General features: G+C 37.5%; 1 non-coding gene across 1 annotated transcript; it reads left to right on the top strand.

The window, feature by feature from the left end:
* Window positions 1–4,858: 4,858 nt before the first annotated feature.
* TRNAN-GUU lies at window positions 4,859–4,932 on the top strand. Its single transcript has one exon. It is a non-coding gene; the product is annotated as a tRNA-Asn (tRNA).
* Window positions 4,933–12,855: the final 7,923 nt, after the last annotated feature.

The raw sequence follows: 12,855 nt of genomic DNA, 5'->3' as shown, positions 1-12,855 counted from the left end.
AAGACGACAATTTCTTTATTTAAATATAGGAATTAGAATTTGAGTCCAATTTGGTACAAGATTCCTATTTCATCTCAGCTTTGTACCCACTATAAAATCCCTCCTTCCTCAACCCTAACGGGAGACGGGGACTGAGAGAATTCAGAGATTCTTGGAGACAAGAAGGAGAGAAATCAAGAGCCACAAGTTGTCTTGGAAAGCAAGAAGAAGACTAGGGAGATTTGGGAAAATCGTCTGGTTAATTCTTGTACTCTTTTGATGATTTGTAATTCTTTATTTATATTTGCTATGTATAATTTAGTCATGCTTGGCTAAATTCTTTAGGGATTCTTGGGTAAAAGTGTTTATGAACCTATGTGCCTGAGCTCTCAGTTTCTTTAATATATTATTATTTGGGTTTAATACTTGTGTTGCAATCGTGATAATATTGTTTGATGCTTGTAATTAATGGCCATAGTTACTAGCTTCATAGCCATGTTTGTGTCACCAATGGGAGTTGGGGCATAAATTAGGGCACACACGATTGCACCTAATGGTTGGTCCTTGGGAAAGGGGAACTTATTAGGGGAAGTTTATTCTAGATTGTTGCTCATCGGGAGATGGTAGTAATTAGGATTAATTGAATGCTGATCTTTTGATCTTATTGGGTGTTTAAGCCATGGGAGTGGAAATTCACTAGGAATAGAGATTACGGGAGTAATTCGATTCCACTTTGCATTCCCACACAAATCTTAATTCCAAACTAAATATTGCAAACGATAATTGGCACTAGGTGATTAAATACTTGAATCCCATGAATCTCATCTTCTCTCTAATTGTTTTCAAAATCCTGAACCTCTGTTTTATTTTATTTATTTTATGCCAATCAATCATCTAAGTAATTGTTAGGATTAGCTCTAATGAATAAGTTAGTAACTAGTGCTTGATACAACCACTTCCCTGTGGATCGATAACTCGTACTCCGAGAATTATTTGTTTGCAAATATACTACGCATCAAATTGGCGCCGTTGCCGGGGAGGTGGTGTTTCCAGTATTAACATTAGTGAAATCTTTATTCTAGGAGACTAGTCCATTTTTATTTTTTTATTTTATTTTGTTTTGCTAACCCATAACAAGTTCATTGTTTTGAGTGCGATTTAGTTTATGGATAGATATGCATTCCAAGGAACCATGCCACCGTTTTACCCTCCTTCTCAAGGTTATGAGATGAGTTGGAATATGAATCGAGAATATGGAGGAATGGAACAACAATTCCCTTTCTCAAATTTTGCCAACTCTAGTCAAGGATATTATCAAGAAAGTTCATATCAAACATCACAACCCCAATGGTGCTCATTTTGTGGTGGGAATCACTTTGTGGAAAATTGTTACATGCTCAACCCCACCAACCATATCCATCAACAATCTACTCAAGGATTTTGTGCCAACATGAGTCAAGCTACTTATCAAAGATGCACACCACCTACTCCACAACCCTCACGGTGCATGATATGTGGTGGATCTCATGAGGCGGAAAATTGCTTTATCATGGATCCCAATTACAAGTATCAAGGGCGAGCTCAAGAGTTGCCGTACCAAGAGTTTCAACAAGATTGTCAATCACTTGACCAAATAATTGAGATGAAGTCCAAAGAGACCAAGATAATGCAATTGTGCTCGAAATATCTGGAGTTACAAGATCACATGAATGCTCAACTTGATCGCATGAATGCTCGACTCGATCACATGATGGCTCGACAGCAAGATTTGACAATTCAAGAGCCACTTCAAGATTCATTTAATGGAGAGGTTCTAGAAGAGTTGCTCTTGCCAAATGAAGGTCATGAAGTTGAGAGAAATAAAAAGGATGATGAGGATCTTAGAAAGGAGGATGAAGAAATATTTGATAAATGCATTGAGATGGAGACACCAAGCTGGGAGGAAAATGTAGAGTTGCAAGGTAATGATGGCAAGGAACATATAGAGAGTTGCCCATTAGATGAGGAAGTTCTTAATGGAGCACATGATTTGAATGAGGATGTCTCACCAATGGAGAACACTTCCCTTGGAGAGAACTTCAGAGAAATTTTGAATTTGGGAGGCATTGGAGTTCTTAAGGATAATGGCACACATTTGCCTATCTATATATCCAATGATTCCCAATACTTGCTGGTTCATGTGAATGATCCGAGACTCTCATTACTTGTTGAACAAAAGAGTGTTGAAAAAGAAGGAAAAGAGAATGGAGGCATAATTCTTGATTCGGGCAAATGTGGTTCCTTACATGATGACGTGAAGGGTTCGAGCTTAAGAGAGTTTATAAATGGACACCACTTGAAGAAATACTTGGAAGAGAAAGTTGATGGAAAGAAGGGGATTTTTCTTCTCCAATCACCTGATGGCTAGAGAGGTAACGTCGAGCTAACGACGTTAAATTTAGCGCTTCATGGGAGGCACCCCATGTTATCTTTCATTACTTTCCCTATTTATTTATTGCTTTCTAGTTTCGTCTTATTTAGTTTTATTATTTTCTAGTTCGTGATTATCTTATTGCTTCTTAGTTTTCTCTTTTCTCTTGTTCTACTTTTCTTTTATTTTGCATCAGGGACGATGCAAAGTTTTAAGTGTGAGGGGGAGGAATCATTAATTTGGGGATATTTCTAAAATTTTTAAAATTTTTGCTTTTGCTTGGATGACTCATATGCTATTTTTGGTGAATAAGCTACTTGTCTTAGCATGCAGTTACAATTATTCTCTCTTGTTGGTTTGTGGTTTGTTTTAGTGGTGCTTGCTGCATCTCAATTTGTGATGGATGATTTGAGGTGTAACACATATTTGATCTATTCCCTTGCCAATAGCTTTGTTAACCACTTAATAATTGGATTAGTTCTTGATCTTGTGTTTTGCATTGCTAGTGAAGGCTTATGTGAGATTCCGGTCATGGGTGTTTTGCTAGAACTTGCCTCATTACTCCCTAAGTGATGTCTAAGTTTTGCATGTTTTGAAGTGATTTAGGCCATTTTTGTTTAGCCATAGCCTTTAAACCTGTCCCTATATATATTTTTTATCCTTCGTATCCCCATTGTGCCTTTTGTTTGTTTAAATAAGTGCTAAGCACTTATCCCCTCTTTGTGATTGTTTATCTTTGATTTACCCCATTATTATAACCCTTAACCCGTGGCCAAATATTTCCCTTCCACCCTTGAGAGAATGAAACTTTTATCTTCATCTTTTCCGTAAGAAGAGTTTTATGGAGTTGTGCTAAAAAAAAAAAGCAGCCAGTATTACAAATGCTCAAGTGTGGAGGTCATGAAAGTTTGGATTAAAATTATCTTGCTATATCCAAAAGAAGTCCAAAGACAAAGAAAAGAATGAAAAAAAAAAAAAAAAAAAAAAGAGAAAATTTGAAAGTTTTTGAGTTTGGATCCCCACTTTACCAAAGAGTTGCTAAGTTCTTAAAAGAAATTTGCTCCTTGTAATTATGATTATCTCATCTCTTCCAAATTTTGAAAAGTTTAGATAAATTGTGACATTCTCTCTTTTTGATTAATTTTTCCATACCACTTCTTTGTTAGCCATCACCCGTAGCCCCATTACAAGCTAAATAAAGTCCTATTTGATCTTAGCATGCATTCTTAGATTTGATCTAGGGGAGTATGAAAGGCAAGCCTAAGGGATCTCATTCATGAACCGTATCTTGCATAATCTCAACTGAGTATTTGTGCACATTTGATCCTCACATGCTTTAAATTCTTGGTGCTTGGTTATTGGCTTGGAAATGGGTCTCTTATGTGCCAAACTAATTTGATTCTTGAAGCTTGTTGTTTTGTAGCAAGTGGGTTGGTGGTTTGAAAGGTTGTGCAAGAGAGAGCATGAGTAATTTGTATGTTTTGACTTGTGATTTTATTCCTTAGTTTTGCTTGAGGACAAGCAAAAGCTTAAGTGTGAGGGGGTGATGTTATCACATCTGTGCTTGTTTTTATGGTTATTTTGAATCATCACAGTAATTAAGCTCTTTAATTTTGCTTATTTAATACATGTTTTCCTTGCTATTATCATTTAATTATGATTCGCACTTGTTTTGAATATTTTACGGTGTTTGTTAGTGTTTTTGAACCATTTTAGGTCAAAGATATGACCAAGGGGAGTTCAAGGATGAGTTTGGAGCAATTTTGGATGAGTTCGGGGCCCAGTGGACTCGACGCGTTGAGCCAAGGGCTCGACACGTTGAAATTTTCCAGTAGCTAACTAATTCGCGCACAGGAAGTCTCGACGCGTCGAGAAAATTCTCGACGCGTCGAATATGCGTCTGTTTCTGGGATAAAAACAGATGCTTAAAGTGGCGCAGCTGGGCAAAATTCAATACAAGCGCGAGATCTCTTTTCCTAATATCAATTGTGCGGATTTCAAGGCTCATATCTCTATATTAAAAGTTAGCAATTCAAGGAATCTTCCAAATTCTAAATATCATTAAAGACGACAATTTCTTTATTTAAATATAGGAATTAGAATTTGAGTCCAATTTGGTACAAGATTCCTATTTCATCTCAACTTTGTACCCACTATAAAATCCCTCCTTCCTCAACCCTAACGGGAGACGGGGACTGAGAGAATTCAGAGATTCTTGGAGACAAGAAGGAGAGTTGTGGACGCAGTGTAGGTTGACCATGTATAAATGATCGCCGGTCGGCCCAAGATGATGTTGTGGACGCAGTGTAGGTTGACCACAACGAATTCCATCTCGGTCTTGATCGACTTCGGTGGGGTGCCGATCTCTACTGGGAGCATAATCTACCCTTCGGGGTAGATGAGAGCCCCGGTAAATCCCGACAAGGGTACACCGACCGGAGTCAGTTCGCGCTTGTCAAGCTTGAGCTTGTTGGAATAGCTCAGTTGGTTAGAGCGTGTGGCTGTTAACTATAAGGTTGGAGGTTCAAACCCTCCTTTTAGCGATTATTATTCAATGTAGTCACTTTATTTGGGTTCGGGCTGAACCATAGTTATCCTCTTTATTATTATTCAAGGTAGCCACCATCCACTAGATATAATGCTATGCAAATGGAGATTTGAACCAGTACTTGTGCGAGAAGTTATGACTAGACACCATCCACTAGGCAATGAGTCTTCAGAGTGTCTAGACCCCCTCCATTGCTTGCCCAAGTGTAAGATTCACATTTGCTCTTCACCTCCACCAGGCAATGAGTCTTATCATGAACAGATCGTGATGTCAAAAAAGGGAGGCAGGATGCCATTTCAGAGTGTCTAGACCCCCTCCATTGCTTGCCCAAGTGTAAGATTCACATTTGCTCTTCACCTCCACCACCCACATGTCTCATGCCTTGTGCCCATGTCTCAATCACTTCACCCCTTCCTTCCTTACCCCCCTCCTTTACCCCTTTTCGCTCCCTCCCCCACTCCCCCCCCCCCCCCGTCAATGGGGACGCTCAACCTCCGCTAGAGCCATCAAAATAGACTTTGCCCGCTGGGCTGCCCCGCCCCGCCCTACTTAGGTAGTGGGTGGGTTTCGAAAATAGAGTCCCGTCAAGGAGCGGGCCTTTTTTACTTGGCATGGGGGCTAGCTTGCCAGCCCGCCAATGTACCCATATATATATATATATATATATATATATATATATATATATATATATATATATATATATATATATATATATATATATATATATATATAGTTGCACTCGGGTGCGAACGGCTCGCCCAGGCGCGAAATAGGAATGGATTCTGTTCGTCCACGTGTCCAGATCTAATGGATGAGAAACACTGATTTTTTTAAAAAACGCGGTGGCATTTTCGTAAATAATTGAACATTGAAGTGCAAGTAAAATGTATTACAAGTGCATATAAATGTATTATAGGTGCAAGTAAAAATTTACACTGAGCATCAATACTTAGTTGCACTTATAGTTCTAAGTAGTTGCACACATAGGTATAAGTAGTTGCATCTAGGTGTATGAATGTTTGCGAGTGGTTTTCAGGAGTATTATTACCCGCTGAACTCAGATCAATGAATGTTAACAAGACAAAATTACATGCACTTATAGGTGAAAGTAGGTGCACATATAGTTATAAGTAGTTGCACCTATAGTTATAAATAGTTGCACATATAGTTATAAGCACACCCAGGTGCATGAATGGTTGCGGAAAGTGAATGCTAACAAGGCAAAATTACATGCACTTATAGGTGAAAATAGGTGCACTTATAAGAGATTTTACTTGCACTTCGATGTTCAATTATTTACGAAAATACCACCGCGTTTTTTTTAAGTTATTAGATCTGGACACGTGTCACGCGCTGATTCGTTCGCATTTCCTTCTAGGGCACTTATTCGCACATGAGTGCGTCCCTATATATATATATATATATATATATATATATATATATATATATATATATATAAATAAATAAAAGTAGGAAGCTAAGAACTAATCCAATCGATTCAATTTTCAATGATCAATGGTCAAGATAATCTATCAATTTAATGTGCATCTAAATCATAATTAATTCTAAAGGATATTAGTGTAATTTTGAACAGCATCCAATTAGAAGGAAATATTATAGTTGGATTCTTTCCATGATTTTAGGAAGACAATAACGTAGGAGTCCTATGGGGGTGTATTCAATCATGACTTTCATAGACTTTTAGAACTTTAATAGAGCATTTGGTTGAAGGGAATTTAAATTCCCTTCCCACTTAATTCTAAAGACCATAAAATTCCTTAGTTTGGTTGTAAGGAATTGCAATTCCCCAATTTTCATGGAATTAAAATCCCATGTCCCCCTGAGATTTTAGGAAGAAAAAAAAAAGCTAGTGATGAGACAAAATTACCCCTCCCTTTTTGTAATCTAATATTAATACCACAACAACAATGAGCATTTTGGACTTTATACTACTTATTCCCTTTCAATTCCCATGTATACCAAACATTGGAATTGAAATTCCAGTAATTATATTCTTATAAACCAAACACTGGAATTTAAATTTCCACTTTATTCCCAGTAATTCATCTCCCATGGAATTGTAATTCATTTCCCACGTAATTCTCCCCTCCAATCAAATGCGCTATAAAAGTTTGGAGGTATTCAATTCAAACTTGGGAGTCTTTAAAAATCAGGCGGTATTCAATCAAGATTTTTAAAGAGTCTTTAAAAGTCGAGTGGTATTCGATTAAGACTTTTAAAGAGTCTTTAAAAATCATGCGGTATTCAAAAAGTTATGAACTTTTGAAAAATTTTTAATTTTAGGACTTTTGTAGACTTTTCATTCTCAAATATAAATAGTTAAAATCCAACTATCAACCCCAAGATTTCAAAATTTTCTTTCTACCAACTTTGAAGTTTTTCTCTCTCTATTTAAACTCTATTTTTTCTCCCTATTTAAACTTTATAAGCCTTATACCTAAATTCAATAAATTATTTTTTCTTCATTATCCTATATTTTCTTCCTACCTAAACTCTACTAATTTTTTCTCTTTCCTAAACTTTACAATCTTCCTGTAAAAATTAAAAATAATATTATTTTTACTTCATTATTTCTTGTTTATTTTGATTTTTTTTCTACTAAATTTTGATCCCTAAATTCTAAACTTTCTTTACGAACTTTTCTCCGTAATTTCTAAACGTTCTCTAATTCTTCCTAAATACGTGAACAAAGAAAATTTTTCATCTATCACTGTCAAATTTTACTATATGTTTCATAATATTCATATAAATACTTATATATTTTGATTTTTATTCTTTTTATGTTTATCCCTAAGTATGTTCTGTGTAGTGGCCGAGCCCTTGTGGCTCAGCTACGTGTCGTTTCGGGCCAGGTGTCGCGGGCCCTTGTGGCTCGATACCTTGGGGCCGTCTCGACGCACGTTTTGGCTTTGATTTCGTTTAATTTGGATGAGAAATGAGCATGTTATGATGGATTTAGTGATGATTTTGCTACACAGTATGTATTATGGAGTTCACTGTAAATGAGTAATGTCTTGCCTTGTTGCCTGATGCTTATTTATGAGTTGAGTAGAGAAGTATGATCACTTTGATAATATGACTTGTTAGTAAAGCATGATTAGAATGTGTTGTTTGATCAATGGGAGTTGGATTATATTTTAATGAGAATTATATATAATTTGTTATGTTGCAAGCCGAGCATGAGATTGTATTCTTGAGAATTTTATGATTTATATACATGGATTTGAAGCATGTTGTATAGTCTTTGACATTCCATGTAGTCCATGTTTTAAAAGTGCATAAGTGGCCAACGTGAGCCCAAGTATTATTTTCCAAAAATCTCATATTCCACGTAGAGCATCCTTATCTTATTTTTGAGAATGAGTTGAGAAGTATGTGCATTTCTTTTTTCATATATGAGATGCATGAGTGATATATCTATATATATCTATGGTGAGGAAAACCTTGTTTTGGAGGATCTATTTGGACTACGTCCTCTCGGGAAGAAAGAAATGGACATTGCGGTCTAAGTATATGTAACGCGGCGTATTCCCACGTTTTGAGGTTGGAGACTGCCCGCCAGGCTTGGAATCCTGGTTAGGGGGTGCACACACTAAAAGTACGATACCTGATTCCACAGAGTATGAGTATTGGAACCACGAGATTGGTTCTGTGGGCAAGTTGAGTATGTGGCCGGCTAGATTGCCGAGCCGGTTAGGTCCATTCACGATTTGTGAAGACCTACCTCCTCAAGAGTTAGAGGCTCCGTAGTTACGTATGTGGCGAATGCACGAGATTGCATCGTACGCTAGGGCTTCGCTGTGGCAGAGTACCTACCTCGCACAAGAAGAGAAACGAGAAAGTATGAGAAAGTTTGAGCAAGAAAGAAAATCGAGTCAAGAGACTCCAGAGAAAGCAAGCAAGCAAGAAACCTCCACAGAAAAGTAGTCTATTTACAAATGAGTGTATAAGTATACTTATCCTATAGCATCTTGTTGCATAATGAGAATATTTGCACTAGATTGCATAATGAGAATGTTTGCACGAGATTGTATCTGAGTATAGTATTGCACTAGATTGCATATGAGAATGATTAACCGAGTTTGTTTATCGAGCATGATTGCTTTAGTTGCATTTTGATGTCTTACATATCCAGTTTGCATGATGAGAACTTGATAGCATGAAGACAATTTCGTATTGGTTGTTAGTATGAATTTGACTGATAGCATGAGTTAGTTATGATGAGATTTGTTATGAGAAATATGTGTTGGTATATTTATGTTGATGAGTTATTTATATTTGAAGCATGCCTGTTGATATTATGGGTTGCAAGCATATAGAAAGTCCGTGATGTATCTACATTTGTTTATGAGTTGAGATTGTTTGACTTAGTATGCGAACAAATGTTTTTTCAAAGTATATTCTATAGTACTTTACAGGGTTGAGTGTAGTTATACTTAGCTTCGTGCTAATGAGTGTTTTCCTATTTGTCTATGTGTTGTTTGTAAAACCCCTTTCAGGTGCGCCCAGCGTATGAGAGATGATCGAGTTAGACTAGTCTAGTATCTCTAGTAGTCTGAGCTCATAGTCTTTTATCATGATGTTATTTGTCGGATTTATAGACTTATGTTGTTTTGATGACGATTGATGATGTAGACATTGGGGTGTGTTTCTCCCCTTTATGTTTTTAAATTAAGTTTTATGGATGTTAGTTATTTATTTTATTTCTAGTTCCATCCTTAGCATGTGCAACCACCACGGAGTGGTGGTTGTGGCGGTGACCTTCCCACTAGTTTACTTATTAAGTTGTTTATCCGCTGCTTAGTTTATGTTAATTGTGGTTTAGAATTGTAATTAAGATTTAGAAAAAGTGGGGTGTTACACTAAGCTAGGAATCACAGCTCCTTCTAGCGCGCTCTCGGCCAATTACTCTGTACCTGAAAAACATATGGTGTAGCAACCGTTAGCGAATAAAGCTAAGTAACCTACTCACACGCGTTGAGTACATCATATATAGATATTGGAAAACCATTTTGAGACTTGGGAATACATAGATATAGTCCTAAGCAACTCTAGCTTTAAAACAAGGATAATGACACATGACTCACCAATACACTTGACACAATAAGACACATAAAGACACGAGCACGCAAACTATGACCACAAGACAAGACAATGATAAGACTCAACAATAACAAACCAAGACCACAAATACGTCTATGTTCCAACCTTATACCAAGTTCCAACCTTTACGCCTCTCCAGCCTTATATCAATTCCAACTTGTACCTCCAGACACCCTGTACTCCACCAGCCTTATCCCTCCGGAGCAATGCTCCCCGCCAACATAACCACCGATCTTTCAGCACACGCAGTGCCATTAAACGGATTGTACCGCAGCGCAATAACATAAGCACACGCAGTGCAACAACATAGGTACCGCAGCACCATAACATAAGCATGCGCGGTACATCATACCGCCAACATATTCTTTTCCATCGATCTCGTATCTTTTCTCATCATGGAAAACAACACCAACAATAATCAATACTCAACAACAAGATCATCAAGGGGTAATCAGGGAAAGGGCACATCACACGTACAAACTCTTATCAATAATTGACACCAATACAAACACACGACTCATGGGGAACAACATAGACTTTACTTACAACGACAACAAGACAACCACAAGACTCGAGGGGACATTATAACTCATACTTTAAACCAACGAAATACAAAACTAGACCACATGCAATAACCAAAACTCACAAATCCTAATACGGTGCTCGGGACATCATTCTAAACTCACAAACATCAAACGGGACACAACGGGGCACGGAGGAACGACTAACGGGGAAAAACGGAGCACCGCACCGCCCGTACCAGCGGGCGGTACAGCAGGAGGACAACCTCCCGCCAGCAGGCTGCCACTGTTCCAGCGAGTACTCCGGCGGGTGGTCGTCCACCCGCTGGAACGGCGGCCTTTTCTGGCGGGTGGTCGAGTGGGGATTTTTCCCCCCACCAACTACCCGCTGGAACACATGTTTCTTGGCATTTTTCCCATCCCGGGAATTCATCAATTTTTCCCAAACTCAAGTCCAAACACATCCCAACCCACACCAACAACAATTAGGGGCTCGAACACATAGAATAAGCCAAGAAACAACACAATTGAACCCTAAACACAAGCTCTAAACATACCAAGACTCAAGAATAAACACATAATCGTTCAAGGGCATCAAGAACCTCAAGAACATCAAGAAACCAACACATAAACCCTAAAGACAAGTTCTAACACGGCATAAATACAAGAACACACATACAAATATACAATCATCAAAGAAGCCAATAAATAAAAGATAGCAAGGAAAATAGGTTTTGTAAGACATGGGTTACCTCTTAGCCTTAATTAAATCTCTCAACTCCTAAGATCCTTCTTCAAGATCTTCTTCCAATTGATCTTTCCTAAGCTTGGTGATGGGGAAATCTTTGGCTAGGTTTCTTGGGAGAATTTCGAGTAGTAGAGATATGGGTGAAAAGGGTTCTAAATGCTTTCTAATATCCTTAATATAGTGTTAGGAATCCTAATCAGAATCTGAATAGTAAAAGCCCACTTTCTTTATTTTAACGGGCTCAAAGGCTTTAATATAGGTAAGGGTCCATGATCCTCCGTGGACCACATTAATTAATTTAAGAGATCCTGACCGAATTAAATTCTCTTTAACCATTCTTAACGGATTTAATTAAATAATTAATCTGGATTTAAAGGGTAACAAACACGGGGTGTTACACGTCTTTTTGAGGCTGATGAGGTAAAATCAACCCTGTTTTCTATGTTTCTTGATAAGTCCTCGGGCCCTGATGGGATAAACCCAGGTTTTTATTGGCACTTTTGGGATGTGGTTGGCTCATATGGTATATTCATTCGTAGTCCAATAAATGCTAACACATCGGACAATATAGAATCAACCTTGCAGCCATCAGAGAATGCTAATTCTGCAAAGATCCTAAATGAGATTGAAAATTTAAAGGCTTCTATGGTTCTTATTGATGTGAGCCTAATTGTGCACATTTTTAGTATTGATTTATCTATATCTGTTAGGCTTAGGGTCATGATTTTGGTGATTTAATTGCATAATCATTCGTTTTACTATTTAGTTATGGTTCACACTTGTTTTGAATGTTTTACGGTGTTTATTAGTGTTTTTGAACCATTGTAGGTCAATTCTATGAGCAAGGGAAGTTCTAGGACAAATTTGGAGTCAAAGTGGACCGAATGGAGCGTACTCAGCAAGTTCGACGCGTCCAAAAATTCCAAAATATTTATTTTTTCGCGCTCAGCACTACTCGACGCGTCGAGTGGCGTTTCGATTTCAAAAGGCGAATGAAAGAATGGAAGCAGCAGCTATATTCCAAATAATCAAATTGGCGCAATTCTCCAAATGATAAAGGTGACAAATAATTATTATGGCGCAATTTCCAAATTCAAATATTAAAATTTCAATTTCGGCCCGAGACGCAATTTTAGTCCAATTTCACACAGAATTCTATTTCAACTGGGATTGGTTCTAGGCTTTTAGTTATAAAATCCCACCTTCCTCAGCCCTAATATTCATTCAGAGATCCTTGGAGACAAGACATGGAGAAATCAAGAGGCACAAGTTATCTTGGGAAGCAAGAAGAAGACTATGGAGATTCGAGAGAATCGCCTGGTTCATTCTTGTACTCTTTTGATGATTTGTAATTCTTTAATTATATTTGCTATGTATAATTTAGCCATGCTTGGCTAAATTCTTTAGAGATTCTTGGGTAAAAGTGTTTATGAACCTATGTGCCTGAGTTCTCAGATTCTTTAATATATTATTATTTGGGTTTAATACTTGTGTTGCAATTGTGATTATATTATTTGATGCTTCT

This window comes from Ipomoea nil, unplaced genomic scaffold (genome assembly GCF_001879475.1).
Source record: "Ipomoea nil cultivar Tokyo-kokei standard unplaced genomic scaffold, Asagao_1.1 scaffold1900, whole genome shotgun sequence".
NCBI classification, from domain to species: Eukaryota; Viridiplantae; Streptophyta; class Magnoliopsida; order Solanales; family Convolvulaceae; genus Ipomoea; species Ipomoea nil.
Note: the sequence above shows the minus strand (reverse complement) of the source record. Positions and strands in the feature narration are given on the sequence as shown.